Here is a 25,345-nt window from a genome sequence, read left to right on the forward strand (position 1 = left end):
CTAATTAAAAAGGGAGGGAACAGCCCATAAATTTTACAGTTTATTCTAGCTTCAGTTAAGCTGGTTTTAAAAGAGCTGATGAAGGTAAGTGCACCTGTGCAGATCAGTGGTGCATCACCGACAGAGAGCTAGAGCACTTAATTAAATGTTATTGTAGGAACAGCCCTCATCGGACAAGACTGAATATTAAATCATCAATTTTCTGAATGAGACTGGCTGTAATCAGTCTCCTGCTTGGGAAAGCAAAAGTAATCCCAGCTGCTGACACCAATGTCCCTCCGAGAGTGGCAGAGGAAAGTACCACAGCCATGGAAGCACCCAATTCTGCAAAGGACAGAGTGGCCTGAGGAGAGAGAAGACCCTGGGGTCCTGCTTCACTTGTGGACAGTCCAGCACAGGGAGCTGTGTCCCAGACTACCCTGAGAGCTGATCAGCCCCAGCAGCACCCCCTGGCCCCACTGCGCACAGAGCTGCTGGACACTGTGCTGGTGAAAGTGTCACAGCTGTGGCAGCAAACAGACTGGGTCACTGACTATCACTCCAGAGGGGTTACAACAGATCTACCCATCCTCTATGTGTTTTTATTTTCAGGTGAATCGTGGTGTCTCATTTTACAGCCTCAGCCTCAAGATGAAAGAATAGCGTTAAACATCACAAATCCTCTAATATTGCTGTGCCTAGAGTTGGAGGCCCTCGCATATGCAGATATTACTTCTCTGTTGCTCTGAGGTCTCTTTCTAATTTAATACTTTACCAATATTGCAAAATTCATAACGTGGGCTTCTCCAGAGGAACACAGCTTATCTCCCAGGAAGGGGTGGTCTGTCACTGCAGTGGATTCCCTGCTATTCCACTCTGTCCCCATGTCCGGATGCCAGTGCACACCTCTGCCCCTTGCAGGCTCTCTGTGCCCAGACCAGCCTCGATGAAGCTGCAGCAAGCATGGGGCAAAGGCTCTGCCTGTGGGTCCTTCCCATCCTCCAATGGTCTCCAAGTTCCCACCCTGAGCCCTGACAATCCCTGATCTAAACAACACGAGCTGGTGGGTAGGGGGGACGGGATGGCTGGGCTGGCAGCTAGATCTGCTCTTTTCTGGTACTGTCAGATCAAATAGCTGCTAATTGACCAATGTGTCTCCTTTTGCTGAGCTATTAGCCACAGCACCATGTCAGCTTCCTGACATTAATTATCTGTGAGTTAGCAGTATCTGAAAGCATAAATAAGGGTTTGCCATAATGGCAGGGTAAGCTCAGGACTGCAAGGACTGATGTGCTCACCGTGCCCTGGTGTGGTGGGTGCCATCACTGGGCACGAGGCCAGCACGGTGTCAGGTACCATGGAGAGCAGCCAATTCTCCCCCAAAACCACTCAGAGTTTGGCCGGGACCATCAGCACCATCTCACTGTGCTCCTTCTCCTCTGCCTCAAGCTCAGGCTCAGCCTGTGCCTGCCAGCACTGCCAGCCAGCTGACGGTGCCCCTCACTCTCCCGCCTCTCCCCGCTCTCTGTGCTGAGCCACATGGCAGGCACTCAGGGAAGTCACATCCAGGAGGAAATGGAAGCAGTCTCCAGCCCACACTTCACTCCCGCCAGTGCCAAGCTCACACATGGCAGGGATCTGGCTGTCACCCAGCCCTTGCTCTTTGCCAGCATCTGCTGTCCCAGGGAGCCTGGGGACACCTCAAGGACAGACTGGGCTGCCTGCAGCACCCACAGCTCTTCTGCTTCCCTCTGGTGTCCCTGAGCTCTGCCCCAGCAGCTGCCCCAGGCAGCTTTTCTCAAGTAGCTTTACCTAATTCCTGCAGTGTTGAATCCAGGTCCCACAGGGGACAGCTCTGACCGTGCGTGACACACGAGCAGGGAAGGACAGCCCCTTGCCATGTACCCTGTCACCTGTCACCCTGCCCATGGCTCCACTCCTGGCCTGTTTCCATGGGCTTTCCTTGTGTGTTTAACCCTGTTCTTGGAGCAATTAAATTCCTGCTCTGTTGAAATAGCCCGCGGGTTCAGTAGTGAGAACATGGAGTGTGGTGGGTTTCTGTCCCCCAGGGCAGCTGATACCCCCCAGCCAGTGGCCAGATCCATGGCACACGACATCCTTCTTGGCATTTCACCAGTTACCACCTGGGCAAGGTGCGCAGCAGGTTCAACCAGCCAGGCTCGCCTTTCACTGGAGTGGCACAGCTTTGAGGGAATCCAGACCTGTAGCCAAAGGGAGATGGATAAGACCTTCTGGAGTGTAATTGTAACAGTCTTGCTATTTTTATTCCCTAGTAGCTAAAATATTTCAAAAAGTGAATGACCCAAGGTCATTAAACTGTGTAAAGAGATTACTGAAGGTATTTCCAGACATCTATCAGAAACCAAGTCACCATGACTGCTGATGACTAGAGAAGAGCACAGGTTGGCAAACAGTAAATTGTCCTGGTTTATATCCCTTCAGAATTTTTGCTGAGGTTTCCTAATTCTTCATATCCAATTTGATGACCACATTAATTAAAATTAGAGTTGAATAAGAGGTACCTTTATCCTCTTATCACCCTATCTAGTATGAAGAATGAGTCTAACTTTTGAAAAATAGCATGAAGATAGATAACTGTATAATACAGGAGGTTCTTTAAACCAGTTTCTCATTGAAATGTTGTTATTTTTAGGGACTACTTCTGCTTGCCCATAATATTCAAAAGAGATGTGCAAAGATTGTTTAAAAGTTGTAGGCTGCAGCAGTACATCGCTCATGACTCCATGCAAGAGGCACTACAGAGCATCCCTGCCACTCCCCTGGACAGCAGCAGTGTTACTGGTGTGCCCTGAGTGATGGATACGATGCAGGCAATAACACCCTCACTGTCCAGGGGTCCCATGGGGTTTCCCAGGCAGCAGCATCTGTGATGAGCAGGATGGGGCTGGCACATCCACTGCTGGAGTGAGCACATGCTCCCAGAGGCCTGTCTTTAGAGGCCACACAGCAGCACTAGACACTGCTGCTCATGGCAAAAATACAACACAAATTGTTATAGCAGGATTAGACTGGGTTTTTTTGTCATTCTTTTTATTTTGTTTCATTGGGGGAGAAAAAAAAATATCAAGCTAGAGCTAACATGATCAAGGTGTGCCCATGAGCAGCCCAGAATGCTGTGAAATCACATAAAAGATTTGATCACAGTCAATATCAGCTGCTGAGCTATAATAGCTTTTGTGATTCTCCTAACAGGATTTTAATTTTATGTTTATTATTTGGGGACCAGCGAAGCACAGGAAATGCCCGCATGGTGATACAGGCCCCTTTCCCTCTGTTCTCCAGAAGGCTGGGAAGACTGAAGCGCAAACCAACCTGACTTTCAGCATTTTCAATTTTTATTTGTGTTCCCCAGGCTTGGCAGAAGAGAGTGAACTTAATTAAAATCAATGAAGAAATAGAACGGGTTAAATCACAATATGAATATTCTTGGTGCCAGTACTCAGACAGTGACTCCTCCAAGGCTGAAGGGGCCTCCAGTCCCCTATTGCCTCCAACAACAGCACAGCAGGCCCCCTGCCGAGGCTGTGCCCTCCCTCCCTCGCTCCCTCCGCAGGGATGGGAGATGGGAAGCAGCCAGGATGCGCTGCTGCAGTGGGCAGTGCGTGCTGTCCCGGGCACACAGTGCGTTCCCCGGCACCCGCGGCCACAGAGCCCGCCCCGCCTCGCTGGCCAGCTGACCCCGGTGCAGAGGGGCTGCCAGCCCCAGCTCCACAGACCCCAGCTCCCTTTCCAGGGGTGAAGGAGAGTTGTCTCATTCTTTTCCTCAACTGGGAAGCTTGTTTGGCAGTGTGTGTTTTCCACAGCCACACACAGCATCGTCTTCCCCTTGCCAGCTATACCTGGGGCCCTGCTGCAGAGCCAGAACTGGGAACAGGCTTGGGACACGTTGGCAGTGGCAGGAGAGGGGCTGCTCCTTGTGGGACGTTCAGCTTCTGAGACCCACCACAAACCATGAACAGTTCAGGAAATGGGAACAAAAGAAATGGGGAAAGGAGCAGCAGGGGAAGGGGATGCCAAGGGGGAAAAGCCAGCCCCAGCCCAAAGCCCCAGGCCCCCCCCCCTTCCCGCCCCTTATTCCCAAATGGGCTGTTTCAGGTCTATCTCGGATAGCTTTTCAGAAGCAAATAACAGCTTTTTGGAGTCAGCTGCCAGCAGGCTTTGATGGACTTTAAAGCTTATCAGAAGTGAATTGCCATTTGTAGTGTGCTGAGCTCTCCAGCCACCAGTGGGCCAGAGCAGTGCCAGGAATGCCTCTGGGCTGGCCTGCATTGGTGGCCACAGCACTTGCCACCCTTGTGCCCACAGGAGATCTGCTGAGGGCACCCAGGTGCTCCTCCCTGGCCAAGAGCAGACACCATCACTGCCCTGCGGCCTCCTCAAAAGCTACTTTTTCCAAGCCTTTCTGAGTGTTACAAGCACTACATGGAGCCACAAAATGGAGCAGCAAGCAGCTGGTGCCCCTCAAGTGGGGCAGAGCCCTTGGCTCGGCGTGGACCACGAGAAACCACGCAGCCATGAGGCAGGCCCAGGCAGACCATCCGCCTTGGCAGACTCGGCACTGCCTCCTCCTCACCCTGGGAACCTGCAATCAGCATCATACCAGGGCTCCGTCCTCCCACCACATTTAGCTGCCGCCATAGCCATCATGCAAGAGCCAGGGGGCCTCCTCTTTCCACACAGTGAAGGGTTCAGCCTTCATAAAATAAAATCATTTTTCCATTGTTTAACACTGCATGCCAATCCCTTCCAGATGAATTAATTTCTTAATCACACTTTTGATGGAGGAGACTGTTAGAGCCCATGCGGGAGTGGTTAATATTAGTACCATTTAATTGTCGAAAGCTTTTCATATCGTAAACCAGGCACACAGTCGAACAATAAACCCGCAGGTAACAGGCCTCCCGGCACTCATAGCTCCTGGCTCTGACAGCAGCTGCCACGTGCCAGACCAGGATGGCTGGTGGCTGAGAGGGCTCTGCCACATCGCCGGCCCCGGCAGCCCCAGCCTCGCTCAGCGCAGCGTGGTAACCCCAGAAGGACTGCGGGAGCCCATCGCCCCCCTCCAGGCTGGACTGCTGCCAGCGGCGGCCGTGCGGCACAAGACAGTGTTCTGCACATACATGGCTGTTCATGACTGCATTTTTCTTCCAGTCAATCTTTCACAGATTTATGCAAGAGAAATGGGAACATTAAATGTCCCTTTGCTGTAATTCAGCATGCACCAAGAGATACAGATTTAAATATTTAGTAGCATGTAACTGGCTGAAAGCCTCACCAACATTTTTAAAAATCACTTCTTAATAAAACTGGATTGAAATATTCCCCATGGTTAGAATTTATGGTTGGTAATCGGTGGTATTGTGATTAATAGGAGTGAATATATATTTATGGCCAACAAATATTAATGAAGAAATAATATGGGAGCCCAACTTCAGGCTGTGCAGATACTGTTGCTCTGCAGCATTTCTTGAGAAATGCTGGCATGAAACAAACACAAAGGCCAGATCAACAGTGTTGTTAGACTGAAAAATCCAGGAGGAAAGGAACGTGGTCTGGACTCAGAGGCCAGCTCGAGACGGATGCACTTGGTGGGAGCCTCTGCTAGAGGCCGCACAGGCATGACTGAACTCGCTCCTTGCCTGCAGATCAGACATCCTGTGTCTGAGTGGAAGCCTGCAAATGCTCCTGCACGACTGATTCCTATCAGGGTGAGCCATTAATTTGCATGTGTCTCCCCATGATTATAAACCTGGAGGCAAAGCCCTCAGTAACTGCTCCTCTCTTCTGTGCAGTGGCAGGAAGACATTTATCTTCAGGTGATGATCTCGATTACTGCCTGGGTGCAGTGCAGGCGGGACCAGCATGCTGATTTCTCTGCACTTCGCACCCAGCAGGAAGAGTTTAGTTTTTAGTGTCGGCTGTCTTCTGCACCAGAACCTCAAATTAACACAAGAGCCAGACCAAGGAATCCGAGAGAGTCCTGGGGATCCATCAGATGACAGGTCCTCCCTCAGACAGCAGGGTTCATGCCCATAGGGGCTCTGCCTGCACCCCAGCCTGGACTGAGCAGAGGGAGCCATCGGGCTCCCCAGGATTCGTGGGGTGTACCAGAGCCCACGGGCACTGAAGGCAGAACACCATCCCAGGGGACCTGCTTCAGGGAGTCACCTTCACAGCAGGAGCACTTGGAGCAGCTGTGATACCTCCCTGCCCTAGGAGAAGGCTGACACTCACCCCCACACCAGCAGCACTGCAGAGTCATGCTGTCAGTGAGAGCCACAGCAGCCAAAGGAAACATTTCCAGCATTAAATAAAACAGACATGTTTTTTCTACAATAGAAGCTCTCTGATCCTCTCTGATTTGCATAAACAGACAATTTGGCTATAAACAATTTCAATATAAACTGGTATTTACATATAGAACAACTCACTCAAAATACAATTAAAGGCCTTGATGGATTGTAAAATGTCAAAATATTTAAAAGGCTTCAACAAGTGCTTCGTTTACATCTCCTTGGTCAGACATAAAACTGAAGTCTGTTTACATTTTCTCGGCCAGAGCTAGAGCACATGGAGCTTCTGGCTCCCTGCATCAGCACGCACAGGGATTGATTTGCTGGTTATTCCTCCACACAAGGAATCATCTGTGTTTTCTCTAAGAACAGATTTAAAATAGGAAGACTACGGCTCACCTCACAGCTCTGCTTGCTCAGTACCCTTAAAGGAATCTGCAGGGCCACTGTTTTCCATATTGTCCAGAAAAGAGAGGCTGAGAGGATGCCATGCATCCTTTAGAAAGACAGAGCTATTGCACCAGAAAACAAGACCTGGATCTCACCCCAGGCTGCCTGAAAACAGTAGCATCCTAAATCAGCAGCAGCCTTTGCCAGTTTGGGCCAGAACTTCTATCTGTCCAGAGAAAGCATCTGACTCCTCAGCATTCACCAAAACAAAAACCAAAACCCACCTCTCCCCACTCCCCACAGTGTCCCTTGCTTATGAGCTCTCCCCTTCTCCCCATCAAAAAACCGAGTACCCAACACAAAGGAGAACAGTTCCAGTATCAGCAGAGTCCTGCTCACCCCAAAAGGCTGCAGCCCTGCCACGAGAGGTGGGAGATACATGTCCCAACCATACTTGGAGAGGAAGTACAGCACAGCCCAGGTCCCCACATCCTGGAAGATGCACTACCAGGAGGAGGGTGCAGGCAGGAGCCTCGCTGGCACAGCAGACCTACACAGCTCAGCTCACCAGGCAGGAGTTTTGCAGTACATGGCAGCCAAGCGAGGTGGCAGGAACCAGGCTGCACACTCCTGTCTGGTTCAGCTTCACACCCTCAGAGCTTGGCTGTCAGAACCAGCACACGAGTCACCCAGCCAAGACTGTCCCAAGTGCCACCAGTGACAGATCCCTGGAAATCTCACCAGACACTTGGTATTTTTAGCCCCAAGTTCTCTGCCTCTGACTGCGCACTGAGGTTATTTGAGAAGAAAAGAAAGTTGGAGCTCGAGTTGCTTCCCAAACCACGAGCCTAACACACCACCTACTGCTGAAATAATAAGCAAGAGCGATTGGCCTGTCTGACCATTCTCAGAACATTTTGAAAGCTGCTCATAAATGCATTTCTTTTCTTCAAGGTCAGATTCTTCAAGGGCTACAGGCTGAACAATTCTGCATACATCCTAAAAATACAGAGCTTATTTATAAACTGCTTAATGTATTTTAAAGGGCAGGCACTCCACATTTTACTTTTTATTGCCACGTCCATCTATGCCGCGGTGTTTATCCTCTGTTATGCTGAGGTGTGTCTCTGCAGCCCTGCCGCTGTGCGGCTGACACGGTCCAACACCAGGAGCTCAGTCGAGTGCAGCCCTTGCAATCTGTCAGAGCTCATGGAGGGGATCCGCACACTTTCCCAAATACCATTGAGCATATAAAGCAAAGCTAAAACCCATAAGCAATCACTGACCACGGAGCTCAAAGAAAGCAAAGACTGAGAGCTACACTTACAAAACCCACGACATCAGCCTGGGAATGTGCTGCAGGAGCAGCTCCAGAAGGAAACAGGCTTTGCTCATGGCAGAGCAATGTCCTTGATGCTGGGAGCCTGTTCCATTCACAGGGAGCCATTTGCCTCCCTACGCTCTTTTACGCTTCTTTCCAGGCTGCAGCAACAGCCCAACCCCTCTGCCTGCCTGCAGGCTGAGGCTGTGTGTGAACCCAGGCTCTGCCAGCACGCTGAGAGCCCCTGCACCCTGCTGGGGGGCACAGGCAGCAGGATAAAACTTCGAGTGAGCCCAGTATGCTGAGAGCCCCCACACCCCACTGGGGGGCACAGGCAGTGTGGGCAGGTGACACACACCTTTGGGAGGTGCTGCCCAGAGAGCCTGTGTGGGTCACCTGCTCCTCTCCTGCTCCCCACTCCTCCTGCTGGGCAGTGGTGCCCCTCAGCTCACAGCCCCCACCAGCTCCCTGCAGCACCAGCTCCATGTGGGACAGGCAGCAGAATAAAGGGACCATTTACTCCACCAGGTTCAACAACACTGCATTAACTGCGCTTGCAGAGGGTTCTCATCCCTCCTTAGCCTGCCCCTCAACACCATGAGCACCTGGCAGGGCCTTCCTGCAGTGACTCCTCCGGTGGATTGTCCTTCCCCAGGCCATGGTGGAGTCCTTTCTTTGTGCTGCTGCTGCTGTTGCAAGTTGCAAGTGTAATTTATTATAATGCAGCATATGGATGTTCTCTTTTCCATTTGTCTGCATTAAATAATTATTTAAGCTATATTAGGTATTTTTCAAATAAACTGTCAGCATGTGAAGTTTTCGTATTGTAGCTGGAGATTTAGAGCAGCAATTTGTATGGATCCTGGCCCTTGCATGGAAAGGGCTTTCTACAGGCTGAAATTTTGTCATGACCATGTTTTATGAGATACTAGAACTTAACCTCAAAATCTGGGGAGAAGGGAGAAACGGGTGAGGGGAAACACGCTCTCCAGGGTGCCTGGCACAGCAAGAGGCTCCCAGTTGTGCTTCTACTGGAAACTCAGAGGCAGCAGCTGATGGTGGGGCAGCAGAAGACAAACCAGCGTGACTGCCACCCCAGGTCACAGGTACCCACATCCCCGGAGGGTGCTCCAGCACTTCTGACTTGGAAGCTGCAATGGGGAGGGATCTGAGGTGATTTTGCACAGCTCAGAAAAGGGGGCTCCCATGGGTGGGTTAGGACACGGGGTGCCAACCATGCCACTGTTCCCTAGTGGGAAGGGAAGGGGGCAGGGGTGCAGCAGAGTCCAGGCAGTAGAAGTCCTGGTGCTCTGGGTGCACCCCAAGCCCGGCATCAGCTGCGGGACAGGGTCTGCGTTGGGGCCTCTGGGAGGTGCCAGGTGCCTTTTTGCCATGGCAGACCCTGCACAGGTGAGGGCTGCTGGCCAGCATTGTGCTCACTGTGTTTCACCTGGTTGGTGCCTAAGCACAGTGTCCCCAAGAGTCACGTATCATCCCACCAACAGCTTCAACCTGCGTAAATATAGAAACTCCAAAGACCAAGGGACAAGTTACTTGTGACACACACAGCACATGACACAGCCACCAGCACATTTGGACTGTGTCTGCATCATGGGATGGTCAGTACAGAGATGGAAACCTACCCAGTTTTCAATTCCTGCAAGAAAGCACATTTTTTCCTTTATAGATTCTTGACACTTAACCTACTCAATGCTTTTTATTTGCATTGATCACATTTTATAGTATGATTAAATTTGTATGGAAGAGAACCAATTAGTTTTGTTTTACACTTATTGAATCCACTTTATGGTCAGACAAATTAACTCTCAGTAGTTAGCTTGATTTATCCAGCAGCATAAAGCTTGACAATCTGTACGCTCAGATAATCAGTTTTAAAAGAATTATCTTTATTGTTATTTTTCCTGCTTGAGAGAAACCATTAAACCTGGAGACGGATATGAAGAAGAAGCCAACACTCTCTGCAGACTGGCGCTACCTGGAGATTTCAAAATTCAACCTGCCTGTTGGCATCCTGCCAAAGCCTCTGCCAAGAGACACCACTGTGTTCTGGACAGGGACAGTTTCCTGGCAGAGAGTGAGTGCCAGCAGAGTGATCCTGTCCTGAGGAACAAGAACCGGGCTGTTTTAGGAAGATCACTTTGCTCCCTGCCAGGGAACTGTACATAGGGACAGGACCTAAGGGGAGCAGAGAGCACCCAAGCTGCTGCCCCAGGGAGCAGCTGCAAATGCTGAGCCAAGAGGGTGTACCCAGGGAAAATTATCAATGGGAGAGCTAGAGGAAGGGCTCAGGAAAGCAAGCAGCCTGGGCACCCTGTCAAGCCCTGCAAGGATGGAGACTTGCCGATAGATGCCCCTTTCCCCTCAGCCTCCACCTGGGGTCTGCCTGTCCCATTTGGTCTGCAGTCTGTCCTGAGCACAGGAGCTGTCCTGCCGCTGTGGCAGGCACTGGAGGGGGTGGCCTTGGTGAGAAGCATGTGTAATGGGGGTGAGCCTTGCTGTCCTCGCACACAGCTCACAGGGCATCGTTCTTTCCATTGTTGTGTCACTACAGAGATGTCTGTCAGGATGGGGCACAGGCCATGGCTGATGGCTGCCCTTCAGAAGTGGCCTGCTCCAAGGCTGTCCTCTCTCTCTCTGTCACTTGGGCAGGGCACACAGTTTGGAAGAAACGATTGCCAGTGCTGGTGATATGTTCCTCTGTGCTGGAACAGACCCCTTCCAGCTCAGCACAGAGATGGGTCTCTGTGAGGCCTTCCTCCTGTATTCCTTAAGCTGGGCTCAGCAACCTGCTCATGGCTAGCAGAGACCACAAAAAGAGAGGTTTATTACTGGCAGAGTGACACTGACATTGACACAAGGACAAATGGGCCAAGGAAGCTGCCTGGCACCTGGGCAGCTCTGAAGCCCAACCTCATTTGTATTCGGCAGCTACAAGTAAAAAGAATTTGTTACCAGTTAGTAAATGAGATGTAGTTAATAAATTGGCACATGTGAGCAGGCTGCCAGTTGTTCTCATGCAATGCAATAAATGAAGAGATGAAAGTTGATTATTTCATGAGAAGGATCTGTTTTGTTAAAGGGCGAGGTGCATGAGAGGTGTTACTTTTTGGCAGGCAGTGGCCATGTTTGATGATCATTCATTTCACGGATCTTCACACGGCAGTCAGGATGCTGCCAAGTCTGCTGAACTGTGCAGGGGAGCCCCTTCCTGACAGCTCCATCACCACCAGACCCTCCCACCTCCTCAGCACCTCACGCACAGGGAGCTCCTGTCACTGAGGCACGATCAAATACGGCAGGGACAGAAGGAGCCACATCAGGTTACCCTGTACAGCAGCTAGATAGGAAAACCTAATATGTTAGAAAGGAAAACTGTCCCAGGAAAAAGAAACTCTGGAAATCCTGGGAGCAAATCCATTATCAGGCCTCTCCTTTGCCCCTTATTGATCCTGTAACATAGAATTCAAAAGTAGCACCTTTTACCAGACATAACAGTAGTTGTTCTCCAAAATATCAAGCCTAAATATGATACTGAGAGTATATCAGCAACAGACTTAAGAACTGGGAAACAGAAGTGTAGTTTGGAGGACTGCATCCAACAAACAAAAGCAGCCCAGCACTCCTTGGAAGTGGGTACAACTTTGCCGGGTCCTTAGAGGACACAATTGCACTTTTCCCTTGCAAGGGTCTCCTTAAAAAGCTTCATATGTGCAGATTCCACAACTGCCACTTGGCCAAGCCGTGAAGCACTGTGAAAGTCAAAGCTTGTGCTGGGAGCAGCACACCATCTGTTCAGGCCTGAAAGACAGGAAACCACTATCACAACTCCAATCTAATCATGATCAGCTGGCTGGCAGCTGACAAGCAGACATGCTGTCTGGTGAAGAGCAAAAATGCTTATCAGCTGAGCGCTGCAAGAGAGAAATGAAGTGTCTGATGCACTGAGGGAGAAGCACAAGAGCGGGCAGCTAAAACAAGGCTAACAAGAGAGGCAAGTGTTGTGGTCCAGTGAAAACTAGGGAATACCTACACAAGGTTCCTCCACTTGCACCCATACACCTCTGGTTAAATTCACATCCACTATCAAACAGTAGGGAAAATGTGTAGGCCAGGAAGCAGTCAAATACATTCACAGGAACAAAACTAAAGCCTCCAGCAGAGACAGGAACCAAGTGCTATGTGTGAACCCCAGAGCACAGGAACTAAAATATGCACTGGATAGAAACACTTCATCTCTGGGAAAGCGTGGAAAATGTTCTGTGGAAAGGACAATGACAGCAGATCCCTGAAGAGGCTAAAGTCTGTTCTACTGAACTTCGGGATAGTAGTAGTATATTTTACTGAATTTTTATTATTAAACTGTTCATACTTCAACCCATAGAAAAAAACCACCTTCTTCTGATTCTCCTCTCTATCCCACTGCGGTGGGAGAGTAAGCAAGTAGCTGTGTGGGACTGAGTTGTTGGCTGGGACTGAGCCATGACAGCATCTCCTGTTCAAACGCATTTGCTGTGTTTATCTCCCTTCCTAACCTTGTTATCCCAGGAGCATCTGAACACCCACAGCCATTAGTGATGTAGATGCTCCAGACCTACTGGGGAACTGACCCTGGGCAGTTCTCTGTGCAAAGATTTAACTCCATAATGAATTTGTCACTTTCTTATTGGGCTAAATAGTGAATGCCAAGGAACAACATATTTCTGCTAGTTACTGTGACATCCCTCTTGGGGTCATAGAATCACAGAATGACTGAGGTTAGAAAAGGCCTCTAAGACCATCGAGTCCAACCATTCCCCCAGCACTGCCCAGACCATCACTAACCCCTGTCCCCAAGTGCCACATCCACACATCTTTTAAATCCCTCCAATGATGGTAACTGCACCACTGCCCTGGGTAGGCTGTGTCAGGGCTGAACAACACTTTCAATGAAGAAATTTTTCCTAATTTTCTAAATCCCATCTAAACCCCCTCCGTGCAACTTGAGGCCATTTCCTCTCGTCCTGTCCCTTGTTCCCTGGGAGCAGAGCTCGACTCCCTCCTGGTTCCACCCTCCTGTCAGGGAGTTGGAGAGAGCAAGAAGGTCCCCCCTGACCCTCCTTTTCTCCAGGCTGAGCCCCCTCAGCTCCCTCAGCTGCTCCTCATCAGACTTGTGCTCCAGACCCTTCCTCAGCTCCATTCTCTTCTCTGGAACTGGCCTGCTGCAGAACTGTCCTCTTTCAACACCTTGTGGAAAGCCCCACCTAAATAACATCAAATTTAATTTTGGGCAAACTGGAAGATAAAAAAGGTGAAAAACTTAACAGAGACATATTTGCTGTAATGGTATGACAGCTATTCCTTGAGCAGCACAAAGCACAGCCCTGCCTGTGCTCAGCTCTGCACAGGAAATGGTAATAAGAGTTTGCCAGTCATGGTTGTTTCCTTATTGATGACAATGGGGATCTGTAATAGACATAGATTGTCCTGAAACTTCTCTTCCATTTGTCATTTCAAGCTTGCAGTTTGAATCAAAGGACTTATTCAAAAGGTGTTTTGAGGATTTTGCTGCATTTCTGTTCTGTATGTAAGAAGCTTTAGTTGTTTCTGAAACAGCCTTGTTTCAGCCAACTTCAGCATTCAGGGAATTGCAGCAACAGAGGCACCATAAAACACCCGGTGCTGGATCACACCTACAGCCTCCCACCAGCAAACATGAATCTCCTGTGCTGTTATTGGCCAAGACACAGTTGACACAGTCAACACAGCCAGTACTAAGGAAACAGAAAGCATGTTGCATTTGAGTAAGATGAAGGGCTAACTCCAGAATCACAGCACACCCTCACGGATCATAGCAAAAGGGAGAGAGTACCAGGGAGGAGAGGCAGGAAAAATCCCTCTATCCCCAGCCCAGCCCTACAGCCCATTAGAGCCACCACTCCGGCAGACTGGGTGTGCTGAGCAGGGTCTGACACTCCAGACAATGCTAACTGCCCAGGCAGGTGTAGCTGGGCACAGGCCAGGCTGGTTGCAGGGACGGGGACGTGGACAGTGTCTGTGCCATGCAGGGAGCAGGACTCTGGTGTGAGGGCTGGGGGCAGGGCCAGTCTCTGGTCCCCTTTTCCTGTGGGCATATGGGAAGTTGAGCCCAGGCCAGGAGTGTCTCTGTAGAGACAGCTGTGGTGATACAAAAGCCCTGTTTTCATGTCAGATGGAGGGAACAGGCAGCACCTCCCCAAAAACAGAGGCGTTTTCTTCAAGAGCTGTAGCTCTAAAACCACTTCTCTGCAGTTGAAGCGATCCAGGATGTGCATCTCTAATGGTGAATGGCTGCAGCAGCAGCAGCTCAAAGCCCTGACCCAGAAGAGGCTCCTGCAAGCACGATGCTCTCAGAGGAGGCAGAGCACAGTCCGGGGGGCAGTGCAGCCCCCCACTTCGGGAGAGCCTCCTCCAGGGCAGGAAGGCTTCATTTCACTGAAGAAACTGAACTCAAGAAGTTTTCAGGCTACTAGGATACATCCAGTTTTGCTTTTTAATGTTTGTTTTTTCTTTTTCTCCTGTCTTTGGTCTTTCATTTCTTCCTGGAACAATAACCAGAGAGGATAAGCATGCTTTAATCTGCTCCCAGGGAAAGGTGGAATGCTGATTGCTTGCTCTGCCTCTTTTGGACAAGCGTTTTTATCCTGTATTGCTACGGGGAAAGGTCTTTGCTCTTCAGGCACCAGCTTTTGTCTTTTTGTGAGCTGAAGGGTTTTTCCCAAAGTGAGTACTGAAATGCTTCAATGATCTTTAAAAGAGACTTCTGCAGATTTTGTGAGATTTCAGGCTGCAGTAAAAGAAAAGTCTAACAAGCTGAATGTCATTTTTTTTAAGGAGATAAGAAAAAGGCTACTGGAGCTGTCAGAGTTTAAGCTTCAACCTTTATGTTTACAAAGCAAAAAGGGCAATTAGATGTGGAAAAATAAATTTTTCCAGGACTCTGCCAGTGGTTGTGGTTTGTACTCAGACTGCTGAATGACAGCTAGTTTAGTGCTGTAGGCAGGGACTCAGCATAGAGCAGCCCTGACATTTCTTTGATGCTAAGTAGTGTACCCTAATAAAGACGTTCTTTGAAGTCATTCCCTCTTGCCTGGCATGCAGGCATTACAGAGCATTCCCAGTGCAGCAGGACTGGGACCGCGTGCATGCTCCATGCCTCCTGCACCTGGCATTCCACTTCCCTCCCCACTTCAGACCTCCTGCACACCTCTGTTCACTGAACCTGAGGAAGAAACTGATGGAATAAACCCAAGATAATAGCTAAGAGGCAAGTTCTGTGCTTTCATCTCCTGGCTATTTTACAAAGCCTGTTTTCACCAAGGTGTTGACAACAGAAAACCTCATGGTCCTGTGAGCACAGAGTCAATGAACAAGCACAGCCCAGCATGTGGCAAGGACAGCTGCCCAAACTCACAGCCAGTTGCAGTCGCCCAAGCACCTGCATGAGCAGCTGAAGAAAGACCTGTTTTCTCGGCAGACGGAGTGAGCTCCTCTCGGCTCTCTCCTCTGCATCCTGTCAGTCAGTTCTGAGCCTGTAGGCAGGTCAGCACAGGTCGCTGTGCAGGCAGGGCATAGGCTGCAGACAACAGCCCCCCAGGTGCCAGCTGTGAGGTGCTGTCTGCCTCCTGCTCTTCACACATTTCTTCCCTCTTCAAAGACCAAAATGCAAAAAGAGAGATGAACAGAAGTGGGGGAAGGCACTGGGAAGCCCATCTCCAAGTGTGAAGTGACAGCAGATGGCAGAGGCACTGCTCTATGGCAGATGAAGAACATGTCAAAGGCAAAGCCATTACACCAGCCTGCCTGCCTGCCTTAGCTCCCAGCTCCCAGCACCCATTCGACTTGGATCTCCTGGGGACACAGCACGTCCTTGAGCCTTCTCCCACAAAGCTGCAGGCACAGGCACAGCCTGTGAGGTGGCTCCTCAACCCCTCAGGAAGGATGCAGCAGTGCAGGGTCAGACCATGGCCCTGCAGCTCAGTACTGCCTGGGTGTGAAATGTTCCTTACATGCTTAGCAAAGTACTGCTGTTCCCCCTCCCATTTATCTCCCAGAGCATCAGTGACACAACTACAAGCACGGCTTTTGGCACACCTCCACATGGAGACTGATGCCTGGGCATGCAGCACTGGAAGGGAGCAGCCAGAGCGACAGCAGCACACAGCTGCCAGTGGACAGAAGACCACAGTCCTACCCCCGGTACTGGAGCAGACCATCCCAGAGGCTCTGTATGTCCTGCTCTGCAGAGAGCTGCAGTCCTACACATGAGCACAATGCCTAGCAAGAAAAGGAAGAGATGATCAGAGCAAACTGGGAATGGAGCAGGGTGGGCAGAGAACCTTAGGAGGCTCCAAATTTCCTGTTCATTTAGGACCAGATTCTTCTTCCTTCTCTTTGTGCTTCTGCACTCACATGACAGTCAGTGGTGTTGTGATACAGCCCTGGTGTTCTCCTTCTGAAGCGGTTCCCTCGTGTGGCCACAGGCTCAACACTCCAAGCCTCCCCTCCACTGCATCTCCTGGCTTGCCTGCCACTTTAGCCCATTACAGACTGGGTGTGATTAACACACACTTCCAGTTACTGCATCAGATTCACAGTGTTTGTGAAGAGGTCTCCAAAAGTGATTGATATCATGTCATCGCCTCCCTCCAAGTTCATGAGCATGGGAAGAGGAGTGCCTTCTGCTTACTAACCCAGATCATTAGGAACAGTGTGGGAGCATACGTCTGGGAGACAGAATTCCAAGTGAATTAACTTGTTGAACAAGCATGGGAAATCCTGCTCTTACTATTTACCCAAACAAATGCACAGACAGAGCAGTTTCTATCTGCTAATGAATACAGGGTAAGTTTCACATCTCCCTGATCCAGGGCAGGAGCACACTGAGGCTGCAATGTTCAGGCAGCGTAAAAGAGCAACTTGTTAATGAACGGATGATAGTACTTTGCCTCCTTTGCTGTTTAAAAAGTAAGAATCAGGGGAAGTTATTCTAAGACAATACACGAACTGCTGAATTGGTTCTGAGCTCCACAGACTAAACGGGATAAAGAAAATTAGAAATATGAAAGGCAGTTTTTAATTCTTTGCAGCACTTGTTAGTGTGAGGCAGTGGTATTTCTTATTGCAGTGAACTGTATGTACATAGAGGTCATCAGTTCCTACGAGTTCCTTCAGCCTTTTCCAGCTGTTCACATTGGTCTCCAGGAAATGCCTGCACTCTAGGGTTTCACATACTGCAGATCTGCACAGGAACGACTGCATCTCAGTGACATCCAAGTGTGGAACCCACATGTGCCCTCAGCAGCTGCCACAGACAGATAAAAGAGACAAACGAGCTGCAACTGCTGTTCTTATGTAGGGCCCTCTAAAAGCACAACATGTTTTTACGTACAGCTGACTGCACCAAGCAATAATCCTCATTCTCCCATGCCCAAACAGCCACAGTGCACATGCAAACCACCCTTGGACACATGCCAAATGCAGGGTTTCCTGGAGCCCATAGGGAAGAGTTCATATGCTTGTCTAGACAATAGGCATGGGAGTAGCAATGGGACTGCTGCGCAGCAAGACAGCGAGTCTGCTACACCCCATCCCCTGCCCTGTGCCCCCCAGCCCTCATGTACCCCCTCTGAGTGTCTGCAGCGGGACACAGTCACCCAGTGCATCACTGTGCTGAGAACCAGCCCTCACAGTGTCCAGAGGAGTTTGGAGGAAACACAGAACAGTAACAGGCACCAACACAAGGCAAAGACTTTTTTGCCCCTGGAATTTCCTGCTAACATTGCTCAGGGATCTTCTACACAGATCACCAGTTTCCTTGTAGTTTGCTCCTGCAGGCACAGGTCTGGCACTCAGCCACCATCACCAGCAGCACAAAGCAAGGCCAGACCCCAGCAGGCCCCACTCCACGGCCGTGGCCGTGACCGTGTCACTCACACCCCGCAGCCTGTCCTGCCTGCAGTGGCATCCCTGGAGGTCACATTGCACCCCTCATCCTTCCCTCCTGTGGAGCCAAACTGGAAAACTGAACTCTTGGTATTGTTGTTGCCCAAAACGAATCTTACAAAGAGTGAAAACTTAATTAATTATAATACTTAGCACTGCTATGCTGCCTTTACGTTTACAAAGCACTGGGTAAACATTAACTAATTAATCTACGGTACCTAGCAATTATATAGTTCTTTATATTTTCCAGATCCTGTGCAAATGTTAGCTAATTAATCCACTTAATTATTTCCATGTTTTATGTTCCAGAGCACTGTAACTGGCAGCACAAGGAAGAGCCTTAGCAGGGATAGTCCCAAGCACTCTCAGCTTTTATGTGCCTGACACCTTTTGGGAAGATGTCTCCAGAAGGTGCCCAGTAAAGTAGATGAGCCATCCTAAAAGCCAAACTACAGAAATAAGAACTTTCCATCAGAAAGGTCCTAAAAGAACACAGGGTTTTGGAAGTGCTCCCTGGGGGGGGATTACTGAAACACAGAGATTTATTTGTGTGGCAATAATTGAGAAGCTCATTTTATTCCAGTAAATTCTTTCAACCACAATCAATTCATATGCCATCCCAAATAGCGGAGGTCAGCAGAGCACAGCGAGCACCTCGGCAGGCGCTGTTGACAATGTTAAAATGCAATAAACAGAGAGTTGTGGCTCAGCATGAGGGGTGCACATTAATCTTTGTTTGTAGAGTGCTTGATTGGCAGACTCAGTTCTTTTAGGGCCTTTCCGATGAAAAGATATTTCCGGCATGCATGGCCTTCCCAGTGGCAGCATTCCCACCACCCTACGCCACTTCACCCCCGGATTCTTCTCACACTGGGTGAAGATGCTGTACAAACCTGCAAGGAGGAGGAGAGGAGCAAGCAACAGGATGGCTCCAAGCAGCAACACTGCTCAATCCCACTCTAAAATGCCAGCATAGAGGAGCCACATGTTTGCACACCAAGGAGGTCTAGCAGAAGAGAGAGCAGGTGTGTTGGAGGAGAGAGTCATTATCCAAAGGAGGACAAGACCAAAGGGGGAAGATGGATACCTGATGCCTTTCTGTGACTGCTCAGTTGGGAGCAGGGAGATTTTCAAGATCAGTCATGGCCCCTTGGTAAGATCAATCAGACAGGGAGGCAGGCAAAGGGCTCTTTTCCAAGGTCTCCTGAGCCTTCAATTGCAGCCAGATACAATCAGCACGAGATTTGAAGAGTTCCACGTGTCCTCTGCCGCGGCTGCAGCACCAGCACTAGCAGCAGCTGGGACATGCCACAACAGATGAGTACGTGGTCCCAGGGACAAAAGGCCAGACAGCTGGGCTACAGCACCTGTCAAGGACCGATGCTCACAGTGACCCGATTTCAGCATCACTCTGCAGCTGAATCTGCCACACCACCCCCAGCCTGGACCAGCACCCTACGAACCTGCACGGTCCTGCAGCCCCACTGCCGGCTCAGGCAGCAAGGTCAAACCCATGCTCAGCAGCTGCTCCCTGCCCTCTACTCTTGGGGCTTCCCCTCTGGCCATGCTAGGTGGAAGGGACAGACAGGCTGAGCACCTGGATGAGAGATAAGCAGCCCATGGTGCTGTGCCTGCTGCTCTTGGGGGAGTCAGAGGTGAACCATAACTTCATCAGCCTACAAGGAAAAGAACCAATTATCTGGCAATTGTATGCGGTCCATTTCAGTGGGAGGCTCATAACCTAACCAGCCCTTGTAGTCATGGGGAATAAAATATATGCTGACACCAGTACACAGAGGTTCCCATTGGAAGCAACTTTCACTGCAGTGTCATGAATCTTTTCAGAAGCAGCTTGAGAAGATTCATTCTGTGTATCAATCTTCCTGGGGAGCAGAGCTGACAATGGTCGTACATAACGTTTACACCAACTCACATGCACAATCTGTGGCTGTCTGCAAGTCCTGCCCCTGACCAGTGCATTAAATACAAACATATGACAAATAAATGTGAAAGAGCTTCTCCAGGGGTAGTGAAATCCTCTGCTTTGGCCACTGTTGGCTCCTCAGGCTTCTGCTATAGTGGCACACTCTCCCCTTGGCTCCAAGGGGGAGAAGGGAAAGCTGTAACTCTTCTGTTTGTTCAGGTGACCCATTTTTTATGAGCTGAATACTTTACTTTAGGTTTTTATGATGATTCTGTGACTTTATGTCTGTCTTGTAATCACAGCACTAGTCTGGAGCAGAAGCAAAGCCCATAGCAGCTGCTGCCTTAGTCAGCTGGAGGGGAAGCAGCTGCCCCACCACAGTCCCCCCAGAACAACCCTGGCTGGCCACTGCTGGGGTACCACAGCTGCCTGGGTGCCTGGCTCTCCACCACAAAAGCTCCCCTCTGGCAGCTGGCCAGCCTGGGCAGGTGGACTCACACTCTGCCACTCTGATGCCATGAGGACCCAGAAACTCTAAGCTGAGCAGAAGCTCACTGAGCAGGTGAGTCGGAGCTCCCTGGCTCAGGACCTTCCATGCAGTCAGGATTCCTTGAGCAGTATTTCTAATGCCATATCAGTTGCCACTCATGTTCCTTGAGGGTGGGGGTGGCACATAAGCAAGGATGGAATAACCTTAAATTCCACATCTTCTGCAGAAAGCATATGATGCATCCTTACCAGAAATCCAGGTGCACATCATGTGCTCCAGTGCTGCTGGGAGCACTCACTCCACGTGCAGGAAAATCCGTCCAGAAGCAGCATACTGCTGCTGTAGATTTTCCCATGTATTCAGCTCTTGTGTGTCTTTTTCTGTCTTCAAGATTCTCATGGTATTTTTTAATTGATAGCAAACCACCTTAAAACTTCCCCTTTCATCATCAGAGAAAACCTCACCATTCATCCCCTGTTCACCCCCTGTGCACAGACACCACTGGTTACCGTGGCTGTGGGAGTCCCCCATTTAATCAATGAAGCAAGCAAATACCTAGTTTGTGCTGCCAGAAGGATGTGGCATTTGAATGAGATTCCCCCTCCCTTACCTTGGTGTGTGCTTCACTGTTGGTTCACAGATACACCTTGCACTCAGGGCCCTGGGGCTGTGATGCAGGATGCTCCAGAGGAAGGCAGCTCCTGAGCATGTTGTGAGCTCGACTTGGGGGACACTGCCATCACTCGTCAGCCGGTTTGTACGAGTGAAGGGTCATCCTAGATTAGAGTCTTGTGAATAAATTCCTGTGAAGAAAGAGGATAGAAAGGAAAACATCTTACAAAGCACATAGATTTTGGCTGCCTCCATCTTCCACACCTCCACACGGCTGAAGTGCAGCTCCTGATCACCAGCTCTGCCCAGATCATGTGGGCAGCAGCTCTGAGCTGGGAGCCTCTGTGCCATCCTCTGTAACACCACATTGAAGACAAGAGAGTCCAGAAGGGGTGTCCAGGCTAGACTGAGTCCAAATCCAGAGTTAAGAGCCTTCTTTCTATATGTTGTTATCTACAGCAGCTGAATCATGGATGGTGCTTCATTAAGCTTGAGATTTATCAGCCATTGTTAGTGCTTCACACAGTAACAAAATAATATTTTAAAGAAAACAGTCATCAGAAGGAAGCAAGCCCAATGGCTGCCGGCCCTGCCGGCCCCCACCGAAGCCTGGCAGCCTGCCTGCTGCCAGCTCTGACAGGCAGGCAGAGAGGGGAAAACCCCGCATGGCTCTTTTTATTATGAAAGCCCTATATGAAGCTGCAAATGTATCTGTCACCTTCTAGCACATTGTTTACCAGCTCTCCTCAACATTCCCCAAACAATATTTTCTAGAGACTGTAATTCAATACTACGCACCCCAGAGCTGCAGCATCAGCCCAGAGAGCAGCATGATGAATGTATCGTGTTCCTTCAGGGCTTGGGCTTGGGAACTAGTTTGTGCTGTTCCAGCTGTTAATTATCCCTCTGCTTTTTGCCAGTCTCCTCCCAGCTGTGCCTTTGTATTTATCATATGGGTCTACATACACTAAAAACATTCTGACTCTTGAAAGTATAAGGAGCAATTTATCCCTTTTGTGCAACACGAGGCGGCTCAGGGGACCAAATAGCAAGACCTGATCAATAAGGCCCTCACTAGATTAGAGGTACTGGGGCTCAGACCTCATAGTGCTTGTTTAGAAGAAATGCAAGAGAATGCACTGTGAATGTTAAGCACAGACACAAATATATTTTCCACTGCTCTCCCTTCCCCAGCTTGCATCCCAGAGACATCCTCACATTAATCACTGCTGAGGAGACCATCCAGAGCCAAGCCAGCCCAGGCCAGGCTGCTGACTGGGAAGAGGTGTTCCTGCTCTCCCAGCCGTGGCAGCACTGGCTCCACAGGTAGGCGGTGCACAGGATGATGCCCAGGCAGCAACCGCACTTTGCTGGGGAGCACCAGACCAGTCTTCACCTGCTCAGCCCCAGCACCCACTCAACACACAACAGTGCCCACAGCACCTCCAGCCCCAGCCCCGGTCCCTCCCCGGATCACCCAGGCTCCCGCCGAGAGCTGGGCTGGCAGCCTCCCATCTGCTGCTCTCTCAGCTGCTTGTTACTCTGGTCTCACCCAGGGAGCTGTGGCCCTTTCCCAGGACACTCCTGCTCACTCTGCAGTCCCACCACAGCTCACTCATACTCCCAAACCTTTTGTTAGTGTGTAGTATAAATGCCGAAGGCTGCACACATGCACTTTCATAGCATGCAGTCCAGAGGACCAACCAGCAATACTAACAGGTAACTTACAGGTGCAAACACCAGTCCGTCATATATTTCTGGTGAGTGTGCCTTAGTCCTTTGTCCACTCTGTAATGCACCCTCCCTTTCTCACAGCTCCAGTACTGCTGCAGGGCTTTCTCACACCTGCGCTGAAGTCTTGTTCTTTGCTTATGACAGCTTGGATCTCTTGTGAAACCTGCAGCCTACCAAAATAGCCATGATGTACCTGATTCAGGATCCCTGCCAGGACTGCTGTCCTGCCTTCCACCAGTGGCCAGCATTTAGAAACATCACCCCTTGCAGCACACCAAGAAAGCAAAGCAAATACTATTATTCCCCACTTGGGTTCTAAGGACCTCATACAGGTAATTAAGAGATGTAATTAAGACCCATGCTGCCACTTCTTGAGCTGGGAATTGCTGATATTTAATGAAATTTTCCAAATATTTTTAATAGAAATTTCAGGTCTTATTCCTAATATGACATTTATCTTCTATTAGCATGAAAACAAATAGAAAAGCCTGAGAATCATTGCCTATATTAAAAATTACTTCACTGTTGGTTTTATTACCTTCCCCATTAAGCTGTCACCTCTTCCCATTTTTGTAATGATCAGCCAGTGAAATCTGTCATCTTTTCCACGTGATTTATACAGGACCCCAGTGATAACTCTATTCACCAGGATGATAATTATCAGCTATATTATTAAGGCTGCTCGGTTGCCCTAGGGGATAATGTGCCAGGAAGGTTAAAATATTGACAAGCAATAAAGTATGTATTAGAATTACACCAGTGCCAGGATAGATAACTGGCTGTGAGCAAGGAACTGAGCTACAGCTTTGCATTTGTCCAGCAAAGACAGCAATGCCATGTACACTTCCTTCCAGGACTGCAGCAGTCTAGGCCCATCATCTGGAGGGGACCCCAACAAAGGCTGCGCCCCATCCCGTCCATACAGACCCCAACAAAGGGCATGTCCCATCCTGTTCATGTTTATTCACCACTTAAACCCTGACGACCTTGCCCTCAGCGAGCTTCTTTATGATTCGTAATTGAACAGGATGTCGTAGCTGAAGTAGGGGAGGTTTTTCCACAATTCTTCTGTATTTCTTCCCATGCCCCCTAAAAAGTTTGTCTTCATAAGAATGGCAAAAGGAGGGAGAGCAAAGAACTGACATCTCTGAAACGAAACATTGATTTCTTCTGGGACTGGAGCAGCAGGTGCATGCCTTATTGGTAAAATGGTATATAGGTATAATCTGAAGGACATTGCTGAGATAAATTGCCCCTTGGTTCAGGCACTAACAAAACGAAGCACTGAATAACTTGGCACTACATCTGAAGCAAGACTATAAAACTAACCTTGGTCATTCCTCCAGATCTACTATTGTTACATCAAGAAGAGTAGACGAGGGATTGAGGAGCTTATAAATAATTTCTCATGGAAAGCACGTACAACAGCCAGAACAAAAATCTCTCTCTAAGAAAATGTGGAAAAGTGGTAGATTTAACCTACTTCAAAATGTCATTTTTTGAAGAAAAAAAAAAAACCAATCCACATCTCTTTCTTGATTTTTAAAGGATGTATCTGTACTGCAGCAGCATGGTAAGCACCAAGCCCTAAACCTCGCTTTGGCAGCTGAAGGAATTTGCTGCAGCAAACCCTGCCACTTCCCTCCAGTACAATCATGTTGGAAATAGATGGTCACCTATGGCTAACCATGACTGAAAAAGAGCTGTAAGACATTTAATAAACTACATTGATTAACTTCCCTCTGCTAAAGAAGTGCCAAGGACTATAGAAACTATTTATCTCAGGTTTATCCACAGTTTGCTGTTTTTGTCCAGGGAAACATAACTAATGTAGAGGATTGACGTCCTGCAGACAAGGGTCAGAGCTCTAGCCCAGCTAGCCTGAGACACTTGGAAGCATATCCCTGGAATATGGGCTTGTGCCATCCTTTCACTGGCTCTTTGAATGAGTCACGGACACTGGAGAATGCATCCAAATGCTACTAGAATTAATTCTACAAAATATCCTTTCTCTGTTCGCCACAAGTACACAAGTGAGAGTATATGGCTTTCTTTTACTCAGAACCTTTCAGCCCAGTGCTGTAGATGCAGCCTTGTGCTCATGAGCAACAGTTTTCCAATGCAAGATGTGCAAGACACGCCCCGGGGGCAATAAGCAGATTCAAGAGTCCTATAATTACAAATCATGCAAGAATTAGCTGTAGTGAGTCCATGAGGCACTCCAGCTCCTCTCTGCATGCTCTCTGGTGTCCCACAGGAGATACTTAATGCAGTTCCAGATGAGAAGCTCCTTGGGTACCCACAACCACATCTGTCTTCAGGCTTCACATTTACTCTAGAGTTGGACAACCTATTTCTGCAGCACATTGCTCTGGTCTTCAGATGACTAGAACTCTGCAAGGACCATAGGGAGCTTGCCTTCCTGACTGCTCCCCACGATTTTCCTCCTCTGTCCAAGGAGTCCTACATGTGTCACCCCCAATGCCAGCTCCAGCACAAGCACACCAAAGCCCTCAGAGCATGCCATCTGTTCCCCATGCAAGTGGGTTCCCACGAAGAGGCATCACTGCAGTCAGTGC

At 49.4% G+C, this 25,345-nt stretch overlaps 1 long non-coding RNA gene across 4 annotated transcripts in view; it reads right to left on the minus strand.

Moving 5' to 3' along the window:
* Positions 1-21,036: 21,036 nt before the first annotated feature.
* LOC108642034 overlaps positions 21,037-25,345 on the minus strand; it is a 46,344-nt gene continuing 42,035 nt past the window's right edge. For all 4 annotated transcript variants that reach the window (XR_001922421.3, XR_001922424.1, XR_001922423.1 and 1 more), the window contains exon 3: positions 21,037-21,223. This is a non-coding gene — a long non-coding RNA (uncharacterized LOC108642034). The remainder of the gene's footprint in view (positions 21,224-25,345) is intronic.

This window comes from Manacus vitellinus, unplaced genomic scaffold (assembly GCF_001715985.3).
Source record: "Manacus vitellinus isolate BGI_N305 unplaced genomic scaffold, ASM171598v3 scaffold_93_pilon, whole genome shotgun sequence".
Classification (NCBI taxonomy): Eukaryota; Metazoa; Chordata; class Aves; order Passeriformes; family Pipridae; genus Manacus; species Manacus vitellinus.